Source organism: Centrocercus urophasianus, unplaced genomic scaffold (assembly GCF_019232065.1).
Source record: "Centrocercus urophasianus isolate 14NV4802_14NV808 unplaced genomic scaffold, USGS_Curo_1.0 seq_12, whole genome shotgun sequence".
Taxonomy (NCBI): Eukaryota; Metazoa; Chordata; class Aves; order Galliformes; family Phasianidae; genus Centrocercus; species Centrocercus urophasianus.
Window position 1 is genome coordinate 14,022,504 of NW_024884364.1, and position 23,002 is coordinate 14,045,505.

Genomic DNA, 23,002 nt, shown 5'->3' on the forward strand with positions numbered 1-23,002 from the left:
CCAGAACTTTCAACTCTAGTTGAGCTATAGTTTTGAAACTGGCTCTTAATTTTAGCTACCCAATACATGGCTAGGCACCTGACATTCAGGATAGGAAGAGCTGACTGAAAATCAGATTGTTTTTACATATATTGTACAAATTATGATTTTTGAATTGGTGTTATGAGTTAACATAATCAATGAATGGCTTTGTATATGTGGAGTTTGCCATGCACAGCTAGGCATAGCTAAATGGCCAAGTTATGTTTCTTCAAGTCAGCCCTGTTAAACTCCCATGGTTTTCAGTCAGCTGTTTTTCTTGCCTCTCTGCATGAGGCTTTGCAGACTGAGATAATCTCTCAGAGGGAAAAAGAAACAAACTGGAAATGCCTTTCTAGTGTAAGATGTGGTAAAAGTGAAAAGAGAGCACGATTGAAAAGGAATGGCAAAAACTGACACATTACAGAATGGAAAAAAAAGGTGTATTTTTATGGTTGGAGGGGAAATTTAGCTGCAAGGCCATCTGAGGACGAAGGAGCTGTGTGCATAAAACTGTGGAGAAGAGACCATGCACAAAACAAAGAAACCTGGACTACTAAGACAGGTTTGATTTCAGTATAAAAGACCATCAAGGCTGACGAAGAAATTGAGGCAGTGCACTGAAAGCAAATTTTTTGTTTTTTTATGTTCCTTATATTACGAATGGCAGTGACTGGATTTTCTTACAGTCTCTGCATGCATTTGTGTCAAGTATTATGTTCCTCCAAACACAAGTACTGTAAAAACTTAGCCTGCCAGCAGATCTGCATGTTTGAGAAAAACAAACAAACGAACATACTTAAATAACAGAGTGGCCCTCAGGATCAACAGAGGTCCTAGAGATTCTGAAAGATGGGATTTCAGGTACGCTTTTCAAGAAATGTTCATGCTTGTAAAGTGAGCCAGAGCATTCAAGGAATTCTCTGTAGGAACATCAAGGAGGGACAGACCCAAACTTCAACTGTAGGATGTGCATTCAACTGTATAACCTATCAGAAGTTATACTGGAGTACTCAAATATGAGTAACCAGGGCAAGAACTGTCAGATTTTATGCAGGGATTCCCTTTTAAAGTTGCCTTTTGCATTTAATTACTGATTTGTAGTTCTCTAAGTCATGAGTTATTCAGACATTTTTCAATTGAATGTCACTAGAATCCCCTTGAAATTCTGATTCTAAAATGCATAGAAATTCTGAAGGAAACACCTGGCAAATGCTCTGCTTTTTGTTGACTGTGAAGCTGAGCAATACAATTCACACAAGCAGAGGTCCATTAGGTACCCAGGTTTCTTTAGAGGCTCACTGCAGGTTTGAGTGTAATTTAATAGCAGGTTCATTGTGTCCATTATACAAGTACTTTTCTTTGTGTGTATTTGTTTACATGATTAATATGGAATTAATCACTTAAAGTTAATTTGTGAAACTTAAAATATTAAAATCAGCTAATTGCTGTAAGCATTTTTTTTTCAATGTCATCAGTTCTCAAGTTGTCTCTCTGGTGGACAGCAGGTTGACCATGAGCCAGCAGTGTGCCCTTGTGGCCAGGAAGGCCAATGGTATCCTGGGATGCATTAAGAATAATGCGGCCAGCAGATCAAGGGAGGTGATCCTCCCCTTCTACTCTGCCCTGGTGAGGCTACATCTGGAATACTGTGTCCAGTTTTGAGCTCACGAGTTCAAAGACAGGGATCTCCTAGAATAAGTCTAGCAGAGGGCAACAAAGATGGTTAGGAGCCTGGAGCATCTCTCATATGGGAAAAAGCTGAGAGACCTGTGACTGCTTAGCCTGGAGTAGAGAAGGCTGAGGGAGGGCTTGTCGCTATTTATAAATGTTTTAAGTGTGGGAGTCAAACTGATGGGGGGCAGACTCTTTTCGGTGGTGAGCAATAGTAGAACAAGGGGTTATGTGCAGAAACAGGAATACAGGAAGTTCCATACAAACACAAGGAAGAATTTCTTTGTTGTCAGAGTGATGAGTGCTGGAACACGCCGCCCAGAGAGGCTGTGGAGTCCTCTACTCTGTAGATATTCAAGACCTACCTGGATGCTTTCCTGTGTAACCTGTTGTAGGGAACTACTTTAGCAAAGGAGGTTGGACATGATGATTTCGAGAGGTCTCTTCCAACTCCTACAGTTCTGTGATTCCATGATTCTTTGATTATGGACATACAAACCATATGTAGCAAACGATGGCTTGCTACGAAAAAGTATCTTAAAACAAGGGACATCTGTGGTGAGTCTCATGTATCTTTATCTTAAAAGTATGTCACAGACTAAGCAGTGCTACTCCCAGTGCCTGCTATGTTATTAATGTTGCTCTAATTAGGCCAATCAGTTTTAATTAGTATACTGTCATGTAACAATCTCATAAAATACTTTGTGTAAGAAAATTGATCTGGCTCTAATGCTAATTAGTTTGCTAGACTCCCTACCCCATAAATGGGAATTGATTGCTTCCCTTCAACCCCTTCTTCCTTTTTCAGCAATTCTCCCATAAACTCTGTAATTCTCTTCCTGTTTCTTTCATGTATTTTCTTTTTAGTGTCCCTGTGTCTCTCTCAATTATTCTTCCCATTATTCCATCTCTAGTGCAACCTGAAAAGAACAGGGTTTTATCACTTGTCAGAGTGAGCTTTCCTCAGTTAATTTTTCCCTCTCAGGAATTTGCTAGATCAGAGACCATAAGCCTATGTGCTGTCTCAGAGTGAGAGCTGACAGGGTTAGGCCCAGGTCAGCCTGTGTGTAAATCAAAGCTAGTGATGAGCTAAGACTGTGGATGGAATTGCAGATTTATCAAGACAGTAACATTAACATTACAAAAGAAGTACTTCATTGTCTTTCACTTGAGATTTATTTACTAGTAGTAATTTGCACAAGGGTGAAATCATAAGGTTAATAAGCGGATGAGCAAACAACAGTAAAATCAAATACTCTTTGCTACTCTTTAAAACTAGGATTAATTTTGTTAATTGTGAATAATATTGCCTAAAAGTCTAAAAATTCTGGTTCTGTAAAGTTAAAGATCAGTAAAGTTCAGTTATCTGTCTGGCCTTTAATATAATCCAAATTAGCAGTCAAAATCTTGCCCAGTTTTGTGTTCTGTTTTCCAATAACTGTAGAAATCACCTTTTTGGATGTTTATAGGTGGAGGAAAAAAGGAACAATGAAATGAAAGTATATAAAAAAAAATAATAAACATTTTCCTTTAAATTATTTTGATATGTTGGTTAAAACTGGCTTAGAATTACATTCCAAAGTATACCAGAGTGTGATTGGTATTAATGGGTCTAGTAACAACGTGAACAATCTGATGTGCTGTACTGGTGTTTCAAAGGCATATTTGTGCCTGAGTATCTCCAGGCTCCTCTTTTGATATCAAGTGGCTCCACTGCAAGACTGGTATTTCAGATTTAATGTTGAAGTCTGAAAATTAAACACCATGTAACACACACATGGGGCCGGAAAGGATATCTCTTTGGAGTCCAGGGCAGCACATGAAGATCTTAGTTGCTTTTGCTGAAGGGGTGATTTTCTTGCTGTTACTGCCTGCAAAGGCAGTTGTTTAAACATGGCTAGGTGGTTGTATGACATTTGTGTGAAGATAAGTTTGTTTCAGAAGGATCTTTTTGGTGCATTAGACACATGCACATATGAGCCATGCCTTTCGCTGTCCATGTGTTTCTGCTTTTGCAGTACAGACTGTGAGAATGAAGCAGGAGAAGAGTGTCTGATTATTGAGTGATCAGTCATTGTCCGTTTTTGCTTACAGTGACATTTGTCATGTCCAAAGGTGAAGTTTTCCATTTACTTCTTAATGAAATAAAAATCTAACGATGATATAAGTTGATGAATGTGTGTGTGTCAGAGAAATACACTGAGAGGCATTATGTATAATGTCAGATTAAATTAGTAAATTGCAGAAAAATATAGGAAACACACTTTCTTGGTCTTCAACTAATTTTTTATTCATTAGAAGCTTTTATATATATATATTCTAGCTTGTAGCTACTTACTTAGAAATATTGAGGATTCATGTAGCTCTTTGACAATAGTACAGTCATTCTGGGTTTTTTTGAGTCCATGTATGTGCCTTTTTTGAGTCCATGAATGTGCCTGTCATCACTTAGATTCATGAAAGATTTGTAGTCATTTTGAGAGGAGGAGATCCTAATTCACTTTTCCTCCTCACTATATGGTTTCTTTAGGCTCTTTGCTTTACTGTACTAGCAGAATATTGCAAATGATATCAGAGATAGTTTTTAAGGTGTGTGTTCACTGATAACTGAAAATAAAGGAGTTATTTGAATGTGATTGAAGTAAATTCCTGTAATCCGTAACAACAGACTTGGCCATAGCAGTGTCTCCCTAATAATTGTTCTTCCATTAGCATCACATTTATTTTCAAGGTCCAGCAAAAAGTGTTGAAGAAAAACCCTTTTCATGAAGTGTCTAAGTTGTTACGAAGCGGATTTGATTATATCAAGAACTTGTTTTCCCCTTGTATGGGAACTGCTGAGTCACAGCCTGAACCTCTGATTGATCACCTGAGGAGAGCCATGAGTCAGCCAGAGGAGCACAGGTGAAGGCAATTCTCCTGTGCTGCTGGAAGGGGTGGAGCCTGGCTGCACCTCTTCTAGACCCATTTAACAGCTGACTACCAGGGGGAAAGAATCTCTTTTGGAGATCCCTCCTTTGGAGTTTTACAGTGAGCCTAGGACGAGGGTAAGCACTCTATCTATTTTCTTTTTAGTATAATAGCCTGCTTAGCCAAAACTCTCTTGTTTATTTCATAATTATGACATCTGTATATTCATTTATTATACACCCCTTCATCAGGATTCCTGCAGGATCTGTAGGCTGGTTATCAATTCTCACCATATTTCCCCTCTAGATATTCAAGTATCTTTAAGATCTATGCTGAATATACTGTTCTTGTTAGCTTCTAAATTATGAGATGATACTAATGACAGGAAATATCATGTCTCTGGTCTTAAAAGAGCAGAAACATACTGAGAAGCTCCTTATTCCTTGCTGAGTGTAATGAAAGTTTCCCATGCTCCGTTTATCCAGCAGAAGTTTGACCTGCTGAAAGACACAGACACATAAAGAAAACCTGTTAGCAGTTTCTGACAGCTAATTTTAACCCAGACTCTATTTTGACATGAGTTAAACCTTGGCGTCTTAAAAATACATATTTTTATACCTTTGAAAAATTGTTTTCATTTAAGTCACCTCTGCTTGTTGTAGACCTTAGACCATCACATCACAGATGTACAGATGACAGTAGTCTCTCAGCCAGGTGCCAGTCAAGATGATAGCATGTCACTTCTCTGCAGTTTCCTCTGCTTTGACTGCTGACTGCTTCCCCTCCCAAATCCTGCTGCAGCGGGTGCTGCCTCGTACTCCCCACCACCACTGTGTTTCATCCCAGAGATAGTTCAGTGGTGGGATGTACTACCAAGAAATGTCAGACTTTGCCAACTATTGCTAAATGTAACTCTCAGCGGTGTGGGAAAAAAAAGTGTTGAACTTGAATACCACATGCATGGTAACTGTCAGCAAGTTTTGATTTTGACTACATGATATCATTAAAAATATTTTCTGTTCTGTGCAGTACGAGGCTTGATGAAATATTTGCTCAAAGAGTTTAAGCTTCCTCAAATGAAAGGAGATGTATTATGAATAATAACAGTATAATTTGGTTACATGAACCTCTGAAATTTTCCAGTGGTCAGGAGTTAAAAATGGACTTTGAAAGTATTTTCCTCAGGGCCTGCACTGAGATCATAGGCATCACCAGAGCATGCCTGGGCTGCGTAGAAACTGTGATAAGTACGTGGTCTCTGTAGCTGGCATGTCATTCCTTATTTGGGTTTACCCAGGCTGACCTTTGGCATCTTCTGAATAATGATCTGGAAACCTGCTTACAGGTTATAGGTTATATCCCCTCTTGTCAAGGGGAAAGGATATCATTCTTTTCTTGGCCCTGTACTCATGCTATCTTTTTTTATACTCTCTTCTTTAGATCATCCTCTAATTTTTGTAGTGAAACTGTTTCCACAGATGCACCCATGAGGCCCATGTAGTGTAGGAGCAAAGCAATAGATTAGTGTAATTTTTCATGCTAATTAAAAAGAGCAAAAAGAGCAAAGGTGGAAAGTACTAAAAAAAAAAAAAAAAAAAAAAATATATATATATATATATATACACACACATAAAATATCTGTATATACTAACCCTTTTCTTTTTAAGGAAAGAAAACTAGAGCAGAGGAAAAATTCTTTTTTTAAATAGTAAAATATTGTGCTATCCTGAATTTTATGGTGCTCAGAGCTTGTGAGGTGTTTGTTACTGCTTAAATATTTTAAGCTGCAGAATAGTTCAATTTTTTTCACAAATATTTGAAAATGTCTTATGGCAAAACATACTGGGTTCTCAGCTTGAGTGTTGTACACTTCTGTTGTGGTGTTCTGCTTTTTTTTTTTTTTTTTCCCCAAAATACCTAGTTCACTTATGACCCTTTTAAATAAGGAATGAGTAAATGATGAAGTGAAATGGAGAGCATATTGATCCAGAGCATTTTTGCCCCAGAAGCCTCAGAATAATGAGGAGGGGAAAAAATAAATGGAAGGAGTGAGAGAACCACGACTCAGGCTAATGCTCAGCAGTGTTGATGCTGTGACAAAGATATGCTGACTGACTCTTTGAATGCAGATGTTAGGCTGAGGAGGATACTAAATTCTGTTAGTTTGAAAATAACTTGTGAGTATCATGTGCCTGAAGCCCTTTTTAGCTCCAGATTGACTGCTGACAGTATTTTCTATATATACCCTCAATATCTCTCTAATCTCTATATCTGATGAATATAAGAAAAATTTTATTGCTAGCCAGTAAAAAAATGCTGTATCTCCTGACTGCAATGTCAATAAGGGGTTATATTTAGAGTTATGATACAGCTGTGAACTGTGACTCTATTGAAATGTAAAAAAAAAAAACTTTTACAGATTTGCAAACAAAAGAACAGCTGAGTGAAAATTAATTTGCTGACTATTATGGTGTCTGGTCTGGTCATTCTTGATGTCATAGCTCTACAATTTGGGAGATATTTATAAGCTTTGAGTTCAAACAGTGAAAAAGAGCAGACCAATCCCATATCTGAGTATCCATGGGTCTTGGAATACATAAGTGCTGGGGGAGAAGGGGCAGAGGGTCCTCTGTGTAGTAGGATTAACACTGCCTGAGATCCATCCGCTATCTGTGCTCAGATTGTGCCTTGGAATGGGATGCAAATGCCAATGTTATAGAAAGAAACAGTGGGAGACAAAGGAGAACAGTCCTAAAAACAGCATCTGAACAAATGGGTATAATGTAACTACTTCATTTAGGAGAGAAATATGCTTTTGTTTCTCCAACTGCAGGAGGGAGCGAGTTCCTCAAAAATGGAGGAGAATGGCTTATAAAAGAAAGGGGTAAATGGGATGCAGTTGCTGCTTTGGAAAGTGCAAAATGATTGTATTGTTACATCAGTAGGGAGACCAGGGAGCAAACTCATTGCTCTGCTTTGTTGCTGATTTTATTTCATCCTTTCTTCAATAAGAACAAATTGCTGTTAGGAGCAATATCAGTATTTGCTCTAGCTGGTATATAAAACGTCTCTACTTTTCTCAGTTTTTATTCCAGTTCAGCTGGTTTAGTGGTACTGATAAAAGGCCTTGATGAAAGGAAATAGGAAACTGTGGGGACAGGCTGAGACCATGTCTAGCTGGGAATTGACCTCCAGGCTCCAGGGCAGTTGTTCAGTGCAAGTGGTATTTCCCATGTGAAATCACCCGCTGTGGAGCAAGGATCTAAGAGACATGTTCTGTAGCATCCAGTTTATTCCTTCATCTCTTTACTTGGTTTCACAGAGAAGGAGAAATTTGTGTTTAGTGAGTATAGGTACTGACTTAAGAAGAGGGAGAATCTTAGGTTGTAATTCTGTGCTGCAGCAATTTTTTTTCTGTAGTTTTGGTATTTTTTCCCTCCCTTAGCTGCATATTCTGGTCTCTAGGATGCAGCATGCTCTCTGTCAGTCAGATTAGCTTCCTGTGGGCTGTTGATTTTAAAAAAAAAAAAAAAAAAAAAAAAAAAAGTCCTGCATAAGAATTGTTTTTTCAGCCTGGGTCATTTAATTAATCTGATTTAAAACAGGTTGTAGCAGAACAACTCAAGGAGTAATTCAGTGCTGAATAGGTCCCAGAATGAGTAGCAAGTACAAATTAGTCTTAATTAGTCTTAAGCCTAAATTAGCCTTAGTCTTACTAACGTAGTTCCTGTATCATGAAACTTCAGTCAAGGGTCACGTTTCTGATCAGCCAAGAAAGGTTGGTATAAAAATTAGGGTTAGTGTAGGTGATTGCATTGCTTCATAAAGACACAAAACTGCTTGAAGAAGTACTTTGGAAATGATCATTGTCACGAAGTGACACTACCAAGATGCTCCAGGTTGCTTGAGTCACATGCAGTTTAACTTGAGCAGACCCAACTGACAGATACTCTTGATAGAAAACTGGCAGTGAAGAGCTTTCTTTTTCTTTTTTTCTCTGCAGTATGTGGTGCCATTAAATCAGAGTTTTATGATAGTGACAGAGGAACATGAGGAACAGGTCACTGGTAGTTTCTGTGGCTTTACCATGAGTTCAACTAAGATGACTCCACTGAGTCCTGCAAGAGCAATGTCCTCCATAAACACTGTGCTTATGCAATGTAAGGAAAGACAGCAGTTTCCCAGGAGTGGCTCATTGCATCTCTGCCGAACAACTTTCTCTTACTATATTCTAAATTCTCTCTTTGTCCCTAATGAGACAAAGAAAGTGAATGGGGTAGCATTTTTTTCTCTATGCCTGCATAATTTACTCTCATTCAGAATGCTCTTTTTGTATTCCTATCCTCTTCATTGTTGCCATTCTGGATTTGTTCAATTCAGTCTTTTATTTAATCAGGTACACTCATCCTTAGAGATTTTTATTTTTATACCAAGATAGCCTCACTCACATTGTAATCAAACCTGCACTGAATTTGTCATTTGTAGAATGTTAAAAGCAAAGATGACTGTGATCTCTCTCTCTCTCTCTGTATACTAACATTTTAGTAGAAATTCAAGTTTCAATATTGCCTTTAGTTAGGACATGGAAGCATAACATAGCTGAACTCTTATGTGTTTGTAGTTTACAATAGGGAAAAAAATAACGAAAGTTCCATGTATATTGTGCAACTCTCTCCCAGTAAACCTCATGCAAATAAATTATAATGTTTCTATGCTGGCCTTCTGACTGCCATTTGCCCAGAAAATGATAAATACCCAGAATACTGGCAATAAAATGTCAAAGTTATGAAGGACATTGCTATTACAAAAACACGCATTTGGAAGAGTAGAATAAATTATCTCCTCGTGGTAATAAGTGGAAAAAGAGGCTGCATCTATTAGTATGTTAAAGTAACATCTTAATATCACGAGAAAATCTGTTTTTTTGTTTTCTTTTTTTGCCTTCTAGTAAGACAGAACATTAAAAGCAATTCTGTTTTCAGAGGGGGAAATTATTATCAGTCTTCTACCATTTTCACTTAGTGCTAGAATGTGAGATGTGTACAAAATCACATTCATGAATGGATATACATGCATATGGCATACATATGTAGAGAGAGAAAAAAAGAGAGCCTGGTCTAGGACTGATGTAACTCAGAGGCTACCATTATCTTCAACTGCATAGAGGTATAGATTCCTTTGAACATAGCCTTACAACTTTTCTAACATTTAAATAATGTCACCACTTCAGTGCTTTGTATATGGATGTTATTAAATTCAATCTTGTGTACTTCATGGTTGTCCTCTCTCTTTGTCTTTGGTGGTAAGTCCCTTGCTGAATTGCAAGTATACCTCCTCGTGTACATTCCTTGGCAGGCAATCTTGTAAAGATGTATCTGAAAGGTCTGCTTGAGAAGGCGCCCTATGGAAATGCTCAGTATTTAGGGCCAGAGAGAATGAAACCTAAGTCAGGTAGATGGCTTCAGTTTTCACTATGAACTTGATGTACATGAGCGTCCAAGCATAACTTACATCCATTCTCAGCTTCATTGCAGGGGCACCAGAGAGTGGTTTTAGCCCTTTGGTTGCAGTCCAATTGAGGATATGGAACTCAGCAAATTGCAAAAAAACCATCAGTTTTATACATCAACCCTCTCATGCTTGAGCAAAAGCTTAAACATCCCCTAAACAACTTGACAGTACTTAGTAGCTGCTTTCCCTCATATGAGTGAGGAGCTCCATTATTAAAAAATTTGCTTGGCTTTATTTCTCTGTCTTTGTTTCTTTCTCTAGCTTTAGATTTATGAGCCACTGTAAGCTTTTCTGACTGCTTCTGAAAAGGATTCATGTCTGCTTGTGTTCCTGGCATTCAACAAATCATTCATTTCACAATGTTCATTTTTTTTCACTAACTAGTATTCATTTTTTTTAGAGCATCTCTCACAGTTCTTTGGAGTTATTTGTAGGATTTTGGACACCATTTTCAAACAAAGGGAAATTATTTGTTCTGGAATGTAGGTTCAGTCAGTTCTAGTTCTGTTCTTTGTCATTGCAGCACTAAAAGCTGTGAAAGCCACTGCATGGTGAATTGAAGGCCAGTTCTCAGGCTCTTTTTTTTTTTTTTTTTTGGAATAGTTGATCTTTGCCTTGAGGAAGGAGGATGGGCCAACTGACCTAGTGACGTCCCATACAGGTCTATTGTTTATGATTCTGTAATTAGGTGAATTTTCATGTAGAAAAAAATGCGTTTTATTTGTATGTCTGATGCTTGGGATTCAGCAATGCTTTGTTTGTTTGGAATTATTTGCAGTTTAGCCACATGACTTGCATTTTGTTTTATGGTGAAGCTCCTGTTTTGAATGGCGGCTCTCTATGTGAGGCAGTGGGGTTTCAGCAGTGCCAAATGGTGAGCATAGTGACAAATGGTTGCATGTAAAACATCACTTAGGTAGAAAAAATCTGCACTTTTTTTTTTTTTTTTTTTTTTTTTCTTATAGAAATCACAGCAAGTCTTCAGCTCTTCCCTTGGGCACATCTGTCTACATCTGGGAAGACCATAGCCTTTCTTGAGTCAATCTGTTACCTTAAATGGGAGATGGGAGACCCCTGGAGAGATAAACATCTTAGACTCCTACCTATTTAGTATTCCTTCTTATGTTAAATTTAATAGCCAGACAAAATTACCTTGTGTTTTCTTTGAAACAGGCTCATGATAATTTTTCTCTTCAGTCTCTTGGGTGTGGCTTGATTGCTGAGCTTGGTGTGTTCTTTAGGAAAATGGCATCTATGGCAGAAGATAACAGAGCAGTCTTCTGCCCTTGTCAATGGCCCATGCCAAATGCCTGGGGAAAGATGCAGAAAACAAATTGTCTTTCCCTTGACATCTCTCTTCATTTTCAGCAAGCAGCAGAAATTAATGTTTCATCTTGATTTTCAGCAACTTACAGTGAAAGTCAGAGCCAGTGTTCATGTTGGTTTCATCTTTATTATGATGTTACTTCCAAAAAACCCTTTAAGACATTTGGCTTTGTGATTTCTAGTTGGGATGCCTATGGGTGTTAGTTTGGCAGTGTAAGTGCCAGAAGTTTGGAATAACAAAATCTATCTCAACTCCCAACAGCATTAGCTTATTTTTTGTTATATGCCCCTCAGATTTGTTTTTGGGGGCATCTTTTTTTAAAAAAGTTTCTTGATTGAGTCTCCACATCTTGCTCAGGAAATATGGCTACAAGATGTAGTGGCTTGTGGTAGCAATGGAGGATGGTTGGACTAGATGATCTTGTAGGTCCTTTCCAAGCTTGTGATTCTATATTCTGTGAAATTTCTTGATGCTGATCTGGTACCTTCTCTGGTTTTAATTTCATGCAATCCTCATTGCAACTCTTTCCTTTTCCTATACTTACTGGTAAACAGGTATCACGTCCCAGCAGGGGTTGTCAAACTAATTCAATATATTTTCAGTTTTCTCTAAAACCGTCAAAAATCAAATTTTTGACTCTTTTTAGTTGCACATCGTGAATCTGTTCAATCATCCATTTTAGGTCACTGGTGCAGAAGGATCCAGAATTCAATGCAACATCTTACACCTCAGTTCACAGCTGTCCCTTAGGGAGCCCTGTAGTACTGTGCATTCATAAACAGATCTGCAGAGCTCAGTACTTATCCAAAAGGTGCAGATGTCCTCCTGGGCATCTGAATGGTGTGTGGTATCTCCTGACACCTTTCTTTCTTTTAATGACTGATAATTCTAAAATTGTTCTCTCCCAGATCCCCTTTTGTTCTCTTCTTTCAAACAAAACCACCTTATTCTTGAGCTGTATACTTTCCTTTTGTTTCAAATCTGCCTTTAAAAAATGACATTCTTTCAGAATGTAGTGCTTTTTCTTTGCACACTATATCTTATTTCTCAGCTACAAATATGCACTGGTTTTCAGTATCACCTGGAAATGTAATTAATGGGATTAATGAATTGCACTTTTCTATATCCTTCAAATGACATTCTGAAACTGTTTCAGGAGGGAGAGTCGGTGAATATATTCTTGTATCTAGATATCCTATTGTTTAGTAGTTAATTTTCACTAACAGTTCTTAAGGCAATTCTTAGTTTGAGGCTACGGTTTGTTTGAAATAACCTTTTACTAGAGGATTTGTGACACCAATGAGGGAAAGAATAATCATTCCCTTTTCACCTCTATTCCAGCTAATTTTACCATTCCCTCCTCTGAGTCCTCCTTTTTCTGTGTTCAGATGAACTTCTCCCTCAGGTCTTCAAAACCATCCCTGGCTTAGTTCCTGCATCTCTGATCTGCGCAGCACTTGCCACATGCCTCTGTAGCCCACTGTAAAGCAAAAGACTGAGATGAAGAAAAGGAGTAGCTGCCTAAGATGTGGCAGCTCCAAGTTCTGCTATTTCTGTGGGAACAATGACCTTGGGAAGGCTGCTTGTTTTTTTTTTTTATCTGGTTCTGAATGTCGCAGCTGGGTGATGGTACCAAATGAGCCAGTAAGGTACTTTCCTTTCTGTGAGACTTTGCAAGCTCTATTAATCCCACTTTTAGAGGCAGGAATTTATAAATCTTCTAGGCCATATGTTAAGCTTACAGCCTCATTTGTTATCACTCACAACAGGTCTATTTAATATTCTGTTACTATATATATATATATATATGTACGCACATATGTGAAAACTGCTATTGCTGGAAAGATGAGATAGTATTAATGCCAATAGTACTTTGCTTCATTTTAATGGGAGATTGCTAGCTACTATGCAGTGACCAAATATGTGAGTGAATTTGCCCTTACAGTCATGGTTTCATAAAGTGTAGAATAGAAACTTTCCTCAGCATGCATGTTTACTAGCAGGAAATTTGTTTGGTTTGATGGCCATTGTTGTTAAGAAGAACCTGCTCTAGAATTGAACATCAGCCCTAGAATCTAAAAAAGGCATCTGAGCCCTGCAAAACTCTAGAACCCTCTATAGGGTCTAGGTAGGCAGTACTGGAAATCAAATCTGGAACCAGTCAACAACCAGACCAGGGAAGGTCTAGAATTTGATCTAGTCTCTCTGGACAGTCTTTCTGGAAATGTGGCTCAGTTGTAGTGTCACTTGGTAAAAGAAACTGCAAAGATTTTTTCACATTTCGTAGCATGAAACTCAGCCGAGATAGTCTTCTGAAGCTCATAAATAAAGAGGGCAACTAGGAAGGATGCCCTCCTTACTTGCTACCTGCTCAGGACTTCCTTGAAGAGCATTCACCTGTCTTTGTGTGCTGCTGGGCTCCTCCTGTTTCGTGTGTCAGAAACTACTTCCAGCTAAGGCAGAAGATCCACTACCAACTCAGTAAAATAAATGCAGAAATTAGTAATGATCACATTTTTGGTGCTTCTGTTGAGTGTTATGACAAAACAGATCCAGTTACTATCAGTTTGAATACTTGACTTTTTGAAGTCTTGTCTTTTTAGAGTTTGAACTAATGCATTTCTCCCTATACTTCTGTCACTCTGTATTCCAACTACCTGTTTTCTGAAATGTGACAAAGACCAAAACTCTCCTTAGTACTGCTTCTTGATAAAAAAATATTTACATAGTTCCTTTCATTCTAACAAAGCATCAGTTTTTTAACCTTCAAAAAAAATTAAGCTTATGCCGTAATTAAAGAACTGTACTGCCTTTCTTTGCAGCTATTGCACTAATATATGTAATGTTTCCCTGATCTCTTATTGAATCACTTTTTATAAATGCAACTCTGAAGTGGGCCATTACACTGCTGCTTTTAATTGCATTTTATTTACTTTTCTGCAGAATTATCACACTTATGAGTAATTTAATACTTACAAGCTAAATTTTATTAAGATCAAAGCACTAACTGCAGTGCTTGTTCTATGCCTTCACTTCTATGACAGTTATAGCCTTTAGGTTAAACATGTTTTCCAAGTGCATTTTCTGCCCCAAAAATGTGTATTGACCTTACTGGTAGGTTTGCAGTTTTGTGATATATCTGTACCTGTTTGTAGAGAAGGAAGACAATTGTATTTGCTATTAGCGTAGAGCAAAGACCAGACGAGGTGACTTAAAAAGCAACTGTGGGAAAGTATCCTATTTTATTACACAGCCTTAAAACCTACTTGTGCTGTATGCAGTACATAGAATTCACAGATGTGAGTGGTCCCTTCGAAGCAGTGATACTACTTAAGGTAGAAAGATCTAGAGCAACCAGAAAATGATACAAAATTGGATAGCTGGCACACTGATAAAATGAGATGTAGCAAAAATCAATGGTCTTTTGCCTGTGCTATAGTACTGAGTATTTTAAGTGACTCTGGTTTTTTCTTCAGGTTAGGGTGATGACATGTGAATAAAGGTAAATAAAGCTCAACTGCTTAAGGCATTTCCTGTTCCCTAGCTATTGATCATGTATTTGATGTAGTTGTCCTTTCCTGAAGAAGTGGCTATTTAAAGGAAATGGTGGATTTGACTGCCAGAATTAATTCTGGTGTTTGAAAGTCAGTTTTTTGGGTTATATGTGCAACAATGGATACTCGAGAGCCTGTGGGCATATAAAAAAAAAAAAAAAAGATGTAATTGTGGGCATGCTGAAAAAGAAGTCATTGAATGACAGATTGAGAGCAATGACACTGTGTACAAGCAGACAATAAGAAAAATGTCTAGTTATAGGAATTATGAATGAGAATAGCTTTTTGACTTGGGAACAATATGAGCTGATAAAGCAGCACAGAAACAAATGGTGAGAAATGAAGGGTTTGAGCTTGCACTTGCTTATAGTTGTCTTCAGCAAACATTCTTTGGTGCTTAATCCCAAAGGATAAAATAATAATAAACAAGGAAAATCTAAACCACGGCAGCCATGGATCCATTATGGACAGTAAGCTACCTGGAAAAGGAAACAAACAAACAAAACAAAAAACAACAACAACAACAAAAGGCACTGGAGAGGTTTCATGTCTTGACTGCCAAGAGAGAAACAGAACTAGCTATACTGTTAGTACAGCAGAAAATATTTTCATTGTGCATAGAGAAAATGAAGCTAACAGAGACGCAGGCCCATTAGATAGAAGGGAGAGCTGCCAGGACTGTGAAAGAAGGTAACTATTTGGCTGAGATGCATATTTTCTTTTGATTATCACTGAAAAACATACTCTGGCTGATGTGGAACGTAAGTCCTTTCTGTGAAGACATTAACACGACATTTGCTGGAAAACTTAGAGGGCTGAATGGTATCCATGCTTACCAGATGTGTTGCAAAGAGAGCAATGCCATCTCTTTTACATAAACAGCCCAGTGCCTGGTTTGCTACTAATAAGGGAAATAGTATGTCTTTGAGCGGTACTGAACCAGATTTCACAAGCCCTTGACAAACTGAACATTGCTTGAAACCATGCATATATCTTCTGGCTGCTGTTCCTCCTGCCTGTTTTTCTTGTGTTCATTGAAGAACTGCTTGGAAACTTCTTGCCACTGATCACAGCTAGCACTTTCCAGTTCCTTGTTTGTTGCTGTAGCAGGCTGAGCATTTGAACTTTTGCTGTGAGGCCTTCCTATTACTGCAGTTCAGCTGTAAGAGCCACAGCTCAGGCACACCCACATATTTGAAGCTCTTAGAAGATATTTTATTGCTGTTGTACTTGTTTATAAGTATGAATGTAAAGCAGCAGGTGACCTGCTGGCTGCAATGACGTACTCCTTTGCTCATCATCACGTCTCCAGGGACAGGTCATTTTCCTCAGTGTGATATCATTGGAAAGGAGTGGGTTGTCCCTTGTTCAGTGGCTGTGAGGACAAGTTTTATCTGACTTCCTTCTTTATGTATTTGGCAACAGAGCTGATGTCCTTTAGAAGAAAGAAATCTTGGGGGGAGGGGGGGGGGTGGGGGGGGGAAGGAAGAGAAAAAGCAAAGTACAAAAGCTTTACTGTATAAGTGTGAAAGACATTTAGCATGCAGCTCTGTTAAAGGCCTGGCTCTGGTTGCTCTGTACAGCAAAAAATCTCTTCCACCCTCATCCACTGAGAGCTTGGATTTATTGGGAAGCTGCCTGCTTCGCTTCTGTAGCAGGGGTTGTGTTTATTGTTTCTCTAAAGCGAGGCTTTCTGGTGACACGATGTAGCAGCAACCACTTGTTTGGCCCTCTGGGATTAGGGGAGATCCATAGTGATGCAGACACCTTTCCTCAGCTATCCTGTCTCTTTGATGCAAGCCAGCATCAACTCTTAACTGCAGATTGAAGTTGACATGGGTGAATGATAGATCAATTGAAGGCAGAAGTCAGAATAGACCAAAAAGAGTCACCTGGGCCAAATGCAAGGCTAAAGAATACCTGACTTGCTGAACTATCAGCAATACTCACTTTTTTTTTTCAGGGTGTAGTTCTGGGTTTTCCAATCCTTTTATTCTGAGAAGATTTAATAGAATAACTATTGGTTAATTGGTTGAATTATTGGTTGAAAGATTTTTATTTTTGAAACTGGTTCAGTAAAAGCTCTAAGGTTGCTGCAGTTGAACAATGTAAAATGCATGTTGTATTACAATAGATAATTTCAGTTTTTTCATCAGAGAAGGAAGAGTACTTCTTTTTCTGATGGCTTTGTTAAAAGTAACTTCCTCTCATCTTCCTAAGAGCAATACTTTGTGCTAAATTAGAAACCCTATTAATGTATCAGCTGCATTAGAAAACAAACTAAAGCACCTAGATAATTGATTGTTCTGTGGGGGCATCTCCTTGCAGGCTGAGCTCCTATAACTCATCCTGATGACAGATTTCATTGACTTTATTTAGCAAATATTAAATGATTTCACCACGAACTTTGCCAAGTAGTACACCAGTCTGACCTGCTAATAACGTCTATCTGAATTTAAATGTAGGCATGAAACCAAAGAAGCTGTAAAAATGCCACAGAGATGCTGCCAAAACAGTAGCCTTTGCATAATCACATCTGTGCTAGGCCTTTGTCATATAAAAAATGTGGAGTGCATATGCTCGAAGTGTTGGAAGCAATGCGAATAATCACAACATTATCCTGTAAGATGATGAGAGCACGAAAGTCTAACAGAAGCTCAGCCTTCATGTGAGTGCAATGTAGGTGAGGCTCACCGTAACAGCCCTATTGTCTGCACTGCCTTCCTTTGTGCTGAGCACAAAGGCAATTCAGTCATTTAGGCTGCTAATGTATACCAGAAGAGAGAGGGGGTAACAGCATAATCTGTTAAGGTGCTGGTTTGGCAGACAGTGGGTTATGTTTTCGTCTGAAGGCTGCCAAATCCTGGCTGAGCCCAAGTTTCAGGCTATGGACTGCCACTGGCAGCAAACAAGGATTCCTGTGAAGAGGAATCGGCAATGGGTCAAATACTGTGCCAAGAGCATCTCTTTTATGTCCATCATTAAAAAGCTTTTGTGTGTTATGAGATAAATATTGAAAACAATATAACCATGTTTAACTCATAACTTACTATTTCAAATACTTGTCCCTCCCACTTCCCCAAAGAAACAAAACTCTAAACCCCAAAACTTGGGGAACTTCTCCCTGCCATGCTAAGGCAAGACTGCATAAGGCGCTGAAATAATACAGACATGCCTGGCTGGAAATGGGCCACTTTCTTGGACAGGAGAGGATGAGCATGGGAGGAAAATGAGACAGTTCCATAGAGTTGTTCCACTGTTTGAGAAGCTGATCTAGATATATATATGATATGATTTTAAAACCTATCTTGCAACATTTCCTTGATAATTTATTCTAGAAGTTGGATGCCATTCTTGATGGCTACTATTTTTGCATTGACTGTATTCTGTAGTGTCTTTGCGTGTCTATTAAGAGACTCAGCATTGGTCCAACCAGAGTCCTATCTTAAACAGGTTTACACGGCTTTTACTTGGGTACTGTGGTCTGTTATTCTATGAAATAGACACCATGCGAAACTGAGCAGCAGAGCTAATCACCTGGGTCAGTTACACAGTCCAATGGTAAGAACTGGGAATGGTTAATTTTTTTTTAAGAATGTTACAAACATTGTCCAAGATCTCATTTACAAACATTTTATTTAACATAATTATTTATGAGTGAAAGACAATGTTGTACATTATGTATTGATGCTGTCCCTGGCAGAAGTCTGTATAACATTGCTGTGTGGGGCTGCACCTTGCTGTATAGTTGTGCCAGCTCTGACTGTGCTGGTGAGATTTGAACCTTGGACTTGGCTGGGAAAGAAAACAGCAACAGCACTGAAACACTGGCAATCATTATGTGATTTTTTTTTTTTTTTTTTTCTCATAGTTGTATGTTAAAAAGACATTAGAATTAAGACTTAGACAACAATTTCAGATACGCTTTTGGTGTGTGTATATACTGTAACACCATTTGTTCTTGCAGCAAATAAATGAACACATCTTGCTGCATAGTATGTAGGCTGCTTTGAGTCTACTTTAGTTAACAATAAGAAAATGTGTTAAGTTAGAAAAGAAATCATAAAAATCAGAAAAGAAAGTATGAAACTATTTCAGTGGTAGGAGAGGAGTCTGTGAGGTGAGGACAAAAGGACTGGCTGGTGTTAAGTAGAAAATGTAGTGGTTGCCATCACCTGGTATTTTAGTGGATGCTTTAGAAAGGACAGCTGTATTTCTGACTTTGGGTTAGCACACCAAGCACTGAGCCAGAAGAAAAGAGAAGTTGTGAATTGGTTTCCAGTGTGCTGTCTGTCTACTGAGTCTGGACTGCTAAATAGAAGGGTAAGCAAACTGTTTAATCCAGAGAGAGAAGTGTGAGACTAAACAACAAAATATTATTTATTCACGCACACAAAGGTATGTATGTCTCTTCAGAAGCATATGTATGTATAATGTTCAGAAGACTTCTTGGGCACCCCTCAATTACAAGTAGGGGATTGTGGAGTCATGGAATCCCAAACCTTCTTTAGAGCGTTCGGTCATGTTGTTTGACCTCTCACTGCTCTGTCAGAACAAGATATTTTTCAACAGTTGGTGTTGCGCACTTCACAGTTCCTTTTATTCTCTATCTTAGACTGAGGGCACTCAAGAGTGTTTTCTCTTGCTTCTCAACTGGGCTTAAAAATATAATATCCTCACCAAGAAGTGGTGGTGTGTTTAAAATCTTAAAATACAGACAAGTCAGTTTTAGAAGAGCGTATTTTCAGATGCCAACACAGATTGGGAAGTGGGTTGTCAAATTGCAACAGAATGTGCATTTTGAATTTAAGTCACCTCTAGAAGAATTCTGGTTTTGGTTTGGGCAAAATGGCACTGTCTAATTACCTCCTAGAAATCAGCTCGTTAGTCCCTTGTCTGGAAGATTTAGGTGATATGATCTCTGTGGAACTGCTGTGAGAACATATACTGTATTATTGGAGCAGATGCTGCTTTCTGTCACAATGAAAAGTTGTGCTAACCCTTTGCAAATACATCCATCTTATGTTTTCCTTCTAGTCAGTCAGTGCTAGGTGATCTGTTTCTCCTGATGCTATTCTTAAATAGAAGAGTACAGTGTGGCTTGCAGTAACTTGTATTACAGTGCAGAACCTGATTGATTTTCTTGTTACTTAGATAAAACTTTGAACCCTCTTCTGACTGAGCAAATACGGAAGTGAGTGGGCCATTTGAGAATGGTCAACACCATCTCGAGATGTCAGCACAGGAGTGTACCTCAAGAACTGTCCCTGATATCTGCCCATGGAGAAGACTCAATGGACAGTAAACAGATGGCTCAGCTCAGAAAGCCTTCCAAACAATTGGATTGTTGAGGCAGTGAGGTTCTGGCTGGCTAACTATATCTAAGCTCCTCGTAAGAATGGCCATCTGGCAGTTGAATGCTCAGCCCTGCCTTTCTAAAAAAAATAAATAAATAATCTTAATCCTTGAAAGACGATTTTATAAAAGAAATGTGTTAAAATGAGTGGTTGTAGCATAGATTGTAGCTTGCTAATAACAGTGGAAAATAGAAGCACTTGGGAGCACTTCCAGCTTTATGGTCCCAGACTGTGTGTGAAATTACTTTCTCAAAAAATAAGTGTTATGCAGAGGCTATGCTAAATATGAATTATTAAAAACAGTGAATAATTAAAGTCTACCTGGGAACAGTAGAGCGGGTACTTTAAATCTCAGGTGTGCACAAAAGAAAAGGATACATCAACATAGTACAGTTTGGGACGGCATATTAGATTTGCCTTGTTTGGTTGAGTCCATATCAAGCACTAGTCTATACACTGTCAAGCAAAGCAAGTCTCAAAGCTATACAGACATGTGCATAACTCTCAGACATGTGGCCTTAGTCTTCACAGAAGACAAGCAGTGCCTTTGAAATGTAGTGTGAGTATGCTTCAACTCCTGGGAGAACTACTGTGGCAATCCCATTTGTACGGGTTATTGCAAACTAGAAGTTTCATTCAAGTCCCATATGTTTTGTGCCTCCATGTACAGTCCCTAGCTGATCAATAAAAGGAGCAAGTTTGTTCTTGAAGACCTGTTCAGACAAACAGTGTGAACTTGTCCAGGTGCTTCCCAAGTGGAAGGTTCAGGCATATTTTTGGCTGCAGTACATTTTTTTTTTTTTTTTCATCTACTTTGCAGGAGATGTTTCTGTTATTTGTGACTTGGGTATGAAGAATGACAAATAATGTATGTGAGGGCTCATAAGAAGAATACAGGAAAAGACAGATGAGATGCAAGATTATCATTTTTGCAGTGAATGATGACCTAAAAATATAGGCTGCTAAATTTGGGTATAGTGAGTCAAGCCAAGAAATAAAATTATACTTGACAAAAAGAAGCTAGTGAACCTGATTGGTTTCTACAGCTTAAGCACCTTAATTTTTGCATAGAAAAAAAAAAAAAAAAAAAAAAAAAGATTAGTATAAAATATCCATGTTTGCAAGTCTTCAGTTGAAAGAAAAGGAAGAAAATAGATCAGTGTTTTTATGAAGAAAAAAAGATTTTTAGAAGTCTCTGTACATGAAAAACAGGTATGTTTTCAAAAACTCTACTCTGCATTTAGTTTTTTTGTTTGTTTGTTTGCTAGGGAGTATGTTCAAAAACTTGCTACAATATCTTTACACAGAAGAACAAGAAACGAAGCATTAATTTATTCTCCAGTATTGTTTATGTACTACTTTAAAGGATAGCACAGGCATTCTCATTTGCACTTAGATGAACTACGGATGTGTGTTACATGGAGTAACACACATGAGCAAGTAGGTTTGTGAGGAAAGGAAGTAGGAATTTTTGCACAATGATGTTTAGATATTAAAAAAAAAAAAAACAAAAACAAACAAACACCTGGTTCTACTGTAAAATGGATAGTTTATTTTCTTCTGAAAATAGCAATTACACTTTCTTCTAACAAGAATAAAATCTTGTTTTATTCAGGGCTGCTTGTCAATCCTCACTGAATTTAGAAGCTCATCAACTCCATTATGTTTGTTAGATATAGTGTTGTTTTGAGACATACTCCTGGGATGTAGCTCAACTCTTATCTGTCCTGTGGGAGTAATCTCACTGGAGTATCATACCTGCTGTTTTCTTCTCCTTTACATTTCAGCTACAGAAATCAAAAGGTTTACTAATTGCTGCCATACCTTTGTCCTAGCATCTTACAGATCAGAAAGGACCATGGAAGGGATCTTTGTGCCTTATAGAGAACTAGAGTAGGCTGGAGGAGAAGCTGAGTTGATGCTGATTTCTAGCAAGACCTAAAATACTGGAAAAAACATCATTAATCCTCTTTTCTCTTTCTAATTTCTTACTGTTTAAGCAGATTTCCTTCCAGGTATACTTTCAATTTCTCACAGCAGAAAATCTTAGATAAACTTGTGTATCTTTTTCTTTCTGACAGGAGATGAGCATTTGAATCAGGCCAGCATATCAGGGCCAAGGCAGTTCTGCTGCTGCAGTCCCATACTCCATATTGGTTTCCTACAAACTTGTCCCATCTTTTGACAGCAGCTCCCTGGCCACTTCTTTGTCCAACAGCAGGAGCGGGGGAGGAGACACAGGTTCCTTGTAGCTCTCTCCTTTCTCCTCACATCCAGCATATTTAATGGTTCACATTAAGTGCAAATTTGAGATGCCAATCAGTAGAAGTCACTTTCTTTGAATTGGTAAGTTTTGCATGCCTGAGGGAGGCTTTCTTCCAGACAGATCTTTTACTTTAGTATCACCTTTTGGAAATAGATATGGGAGTCCATCGTCTTGTCACATACTAATATGGAAGTAATTCAGCACAAGGAGGGTTTCCAGGATCCAACCCTGCAGCTTTCATCCACAGTATGCTCAGCAGAGGTACTACCTATTTCCAAGCCTATAAAGTCTATAAAGCATGTACTTCCTCCTCTCTGAGTGATGTACAGCATCTCCCAGGACTACATTTAGTGCGCAGCACAAATCAAATCCCTGGACAGCCAAA

General features: G+C 38.3%; 1 long non-coding RNA gene across 2 annotated transcripts in view; it reads left to right on the forward strand.

Annotated features, from left to right (window-relative positions):
• Positions 1 to 4,667: 4,667 nt before the first annotated feature.
• The window catches only part of LOC122156342, a 113,372-nt gene continuing 95,037 nt past the window's right edge, over positions 4,668 to 23,002 (forward strand). For both annotated transcript variants that reach the window (XR_006167447.1, XR_006167446.1), the window contains exon 1: positions 4,668 to 4,739. This is a non-coding gene — a long non-coding RNA (uncharacterized LOC122156342). The remainder of the gene's footprint in view (positions 4,740 to 23,002) is intronic.